The sequence below is a fragment of the Coffea eugenioides genome, chromosome 3, assembly GCF_003713205.1.
Source record: "Coffea eugenioides isolate CCC68of chromosome 3, Ceug_1.0, whole genome shotgun sequence".
Lineage (NCBI taxonomy): Eukaryota > Viridiplantae > Streptophyta > Magnoliopsida > Gentianales > Rubiaceae > Coffea > Coffea eugenioides.
The window spans coordinates 20,363,201-20,368,507 of NC_040037.1; positions in this window are offsets into that span (position 1 = coordinate 20,363,201).

Here is a 5,307-nt window from a genome sequence, read left to right on the forward strand (position 1 = left end):
TATTAATGATTTGAGAGCTATGAGTTATAAGATGGTTTTGGAACAATATTCTTTTAGTTGTTCAAACTAATTAGAGTGGCAGCAATGGTGATCTATTGTATCCTGGGGCTTTGGGGCTTTAAGAGCTACAAGTTATAAGATTGTTTTGGAGCTGTATTCTCTTAATTGTGCAGACTAATTAGAATAACAGCAAGGGTGACCTATTGCATCTTGGGGCTAACAAGCTAGAGATGTTACTATACCAGAATTGATTCTTTCAAGTCTCTGCACTTGTGCATTGGTATCTTGTTATTGTGTATATTGCTTTATTTTATTATAGTTTATTTTACTTCTTAACATTAACCTTTTTTTTTTCTAGCAGAACAACATATATGAATTTGGGCCAAGGTCTAAAACTTAAAAGAAATTTAACTTCTGGAGGTCCTAATAGAAATTCACCACAGGAACTCCAATTGGATGTGAATGATTTCTCATTTTCTTGGAATCATGGATTCAGGAATGTTATCCTAGAAACCTATTCTAAACTGGTCTTTTCTTAGTTGAGGATATTGGAAGATCTTCCCCACCTACAATGTTGTGAAGAAGATTAGGGAGAAGTTATACAAGGATTTGGAAGTGTAACTCACGTTTGGAGGGGATGAAATAAATTAGTGAAAGAAAGCATGCTGGTTCAATAGGTTTTACCTCTCCTTTGCATCTAAAAAAAGTAATAGTCAATCGTAAACTTGAATTTGAATTTATGAATAAACAAATGAAATTTAAATGCAATTTCAATCTCATAAAAATAAACAAGCAAGCCTGCCTTAGTACCTTTCCTATCGTTTCGACAAAAAAAAAAAAAAAAAAAAGCCTGCCTTAGTACCATAGCATTCATTTTGATTAGATTCGTTTATGCCTCTATGATTGCAAATTTTCTTTTCAGATTGAATATGAATATATTGTATGGATGTTCAGATACAAGAAGTATAATTCAAAAACTAAAACACAGGTCCAACAATATTGTTCTCCTTGACCCTGAAAATTATGTACCCAGTGATGGAGTCAGGACTCGAGGTTAGTAAGGGCAAAAGATAGAATAGTAAAAGAAAAAAACTATGTCAATAATACACAAAAATCAAAATTATATGGAAATGTTATTTCCAATTACATATTTTACAATGAAAAATATGATAAAGAAGTGAATCAAAACATCGATCATGTGAATAATTTAGTTTAAAAAAATTAATAGATTTTATTTCCAATCTTGTAACATGTGAATTGTAAAGTCTTGTTTAGATTTTGAGAGAAGAGAGTGGGGTTTTTTTTGGGGGGGGGGGGGGGGGTTTTCCAAAGAAACATTTAAAGATTTGAAATTTTTTTTTTTAAATTTTTCAAAAGTTGAGGGTGGGCGCCTCAACTCGCTCCACCACTGTATGCACCCGTCGAAAAAAACAAATTCATGTTTAAATTATTAGGGAAAAGACACAAAAGAAAAGTAAAAATACTTTACAAACATGTTTTCCCACTTTCTTTATTTTTTTTTTACCAAATTAATCCAGCAAAAATCGCAAACAAGTTACATAAAAGTGATGAGGTTGGTCATGCGTAGTTGGGCAGCCCACCTTCCAATTAAAGGACATAAGCAAGATGACCTAAAATTAGCATAGAAGACCATGCATAAAAAGATCCCTCAATGGCGGGTATTTCCGAGTTTCTATGACGATGTCCTCCGCCTTCGCCTCTCACGATTCCACCACCAATATACGGGGTTGTACCCTGACTTGCACCGGCACTTTCTCCTTGGCTACCACCACGACGACTACTTCCACCACCGTGTCCACTGCCGCCACCACGACTGCCTTCAGTGCTGCCGCCACCACCACCTAATGCAGCAGCTGGTTCAAACATGAGGGAGGTGGCTACAAGTATGATGAAAAGAATTGCCATGGGGAATTTTCGCATCCTCATGTCAGAAAAACTCAGGCAACCGTGATTATTCAAGCAGGGGGAAAAAACGAAGATAACAAATCAAATTGCAACCTAATTTAGTCTGGAGCGAATGGTTTAATACTTCGAAACGGAGAAATTAATTTAGGAAAGTGCATAAAACGAAGAACATTGATTAGAACGGATACTTTAGTGTTCTACTTGTATAAGATAAGAAAAGGAATTGTCAAAAAGAATAAGATATCTAATTATGGCAACAAAAGAAAAAAAGGAAAAAAGACAATGGGACATCGCAGTTATATCATCAATTTTGATGGGAAACTATCGGCTACAATCTCATTCATCACTGATCAAAATGATATGCATGGTTTAGTATATGGAATGAAAAATTCCTCATATCATGGAATGACATTATAATTCGAATAATTAATTTGAAAGTATAAACTGTGTAACCATGCACTAAGAGATTTTTTATAACAAAATCAAAAAAAAATTTGAAGAGTGGACATACTAATACGCTTAGAGTCATAAATTTTGTACCGTTAATGTTCAAAGACGACCACTGCAGATTAACGTTTTTCATACGTGAAAAGCAAAGGTGGAGGAGGAGGGCTAGGGGGGAGGAATTATTTGAGAACAAGAAGGATTTTGACGGAAATTCTCAAAAGAAATTCCAACCCTTTGAGTGTATGTGCTTGGGGTTAGGGACTTGATGCATTCCGACACTATATTCCTGACAAGGTTTACAGCAAATTGTGTTAATTTATGCAGTACTAGACTCCTCTTGATTGCATTGGAGAGAACTTCTCTCCATTATACTCCTATAAAATTAATTTAAAAATCATTTTCAAGAATCAACACCTCTTATAATATATTTCATTACTTTTGTTAGTTATACATACAATTTCGTAGGACATTGACCAAGATTTGGCATCTGATTAATCATTGCAAAATTTTTCATAAATTTGACCTATTTTTCACCATTCAAATTGTGTAAATTGAATATTAAAATATTCTAAAATATATCATTTTTTTAATATGTTGATCTAGAGATCCAAAGAAAACTAATAGCACAGTCACATAATCTTATAACATTATATAAATTAAGATATAAATAAATAGAGAAACCAGTGGAGAGGATCCTGACCCAACATGCACACAAACATTTCCTGTCTTAGAGACAAAAGAGAAAATACAGTGCTCAAAAATCTTTCTCATTATGTTTATCCACCTCACCAGCTTGATTCTTGTCAATTGCAACTTTGAACTCAGATTGTATTTCAATATTCTTCCACTTATTCTTTGACCATCATCAAGGCCATCCTGATAGCTGCAACTTCCTCTGTCTCTCTCTCTCTCTCTCTGTGCAGTGCCCAAGCCTTAAGTATCTTTCCGTGCCAGTCCCTTGCCGCCACAATTGTCATTCCTGTTCTGATCATATCACATGATATTGAACTCGTGCATTAAGAATAAAAGAAAAATGCATCATTTTTCAATGTGAATTTTGAAACAAATATTTTCGAACTTGAGGGAACCTTTATGTAGTTTACGAACTTGGAACCCAAAATCCAACAGTTTTCAAGTGAATGGTAAATGGATAGTCCTGCTACTTTCTAATTTTAGTTAGCCTTTCTTCATCGATAGAAATAGAATACCTAAATATTGTCAAATGATGTGGAAGTTTTGACAGCAACTAGCAATTGATACGAATCTAGGGAGACAAAACAGCAATGGTGACTCTGATGCATTTGATACAAAAAAGCATTTCCAATATATCAGCCAAACATATGGTTTAAGTAGGGATTAAAGTAGCTTATTCACTTCACTAACTATTCACCTGGAATTGGAATAACAGAAAATTTGTCTTGAAAAACGTTAATCATTCTATGAGATACAAAGGAATTCTGAAATATGATAAAAAAAATGAGTAACAAATCTAAAAGACAAGAGTTTTCCTTCATCAAGGAGGTGGTGAACTGAAAAAAAAAAAATCTAAATCAAAGACCACAGGGTTGTGCCACATAGGAAAGAGAGGTGTAAAAAGATAAGTACGTGAACAAATATTCTATGAGATTTCATTAACTTTCTATATACTAACAGTGTAAATATTGTTAGAATTCATGACAAATATTTAAATTTAAATTTGAAATCCAAATTTTTGCAGATATATCATATATTCAACCATCACGCATCGTTAGTGCATACACGATTTACTTAAATCTATCTATGGTTCAAGATTAGTCCCCGTTTGGGGTTGCGATACTTTTTTAGGAGCTAAAAATGCTTTTAAGGCATTTGGTGTATATCATCTCATATCGCAAAAACTCAAATTTGGTGCTTTTATAGTAGCATTTGTGAATTAAAAAATAAAAATATTAAATTTAATTATTTTATCTTATATCATGAATTAAATAAATAGATAAATACACCGAAACAAAATTTCAATTACACATTATCTAATACAATAAGTATTTATTGAACTATGTTTCCAAACAATATATTTAAAAACACTTAAACTTTTAATAAGTACTTTCATTAAAAACTCTTAAAAACTCTATTAGAAAAGTACTTTTCAATAAGTTACCACAACCCCAAATAGGTCCTTAGTGGGTTACGATGGCTTATTAAAAATTAGGAAAATTGTTCAAAACTTCCCTCATGTTTTGTCAAATGAATTTTTTCATCATTTACGTCTAAAAATTACTTGAACAATTTTCCCTAAAAATTACTTCACTTAATAGAGTTTTTAATAAAAGTACTTATTAAGTCAAGCACTTAAGTATATTGTTTAGATGTATACATCGATAAGTGCTTATTCTGTTAGATAGTGTGTAATTTTAATTTTTTAAAATGTATTCATCTCTTTGTTGAGTTCATGAATAGGATAAAGTAATTGAGTTTTTATGTTTTATTATTTAAAACACAAAATCATTCTAAAATTATCAAATTTGAGTGTTTTCCAAAATTTTTTTAACATGAAAAGCTCCACTACAAAATTTAGGAGATGATGTTCACCAAACACATCAAAAGAAATTTTGCGTACTTTTATCATGCAAAAGTCACTCCAAAGGGGTCTTAATACAGTCTAAAGCTCCTATATACATTGTAATGGTGAATAATAGTAGAATATTAGTCTAAGGTAAGAAAATTTGTTATCTTCCATGTTGTTAATATTTAGCGAGCCTAGAGTACTTCAATGGTTGATTTTTTTTTTTTTTTAAATTTTGACTCTGGATTTTATGGTTTGACATCAACTTGGAGCCTATAGATAATAATTTTGACTTTTATAATGCACTAAGAATATACTGAATATTAATATCATCCAAACATGCGGATTGTATTGCCGTATAAAGCGAGTATTTAGAAAACTGCATTTGGTAT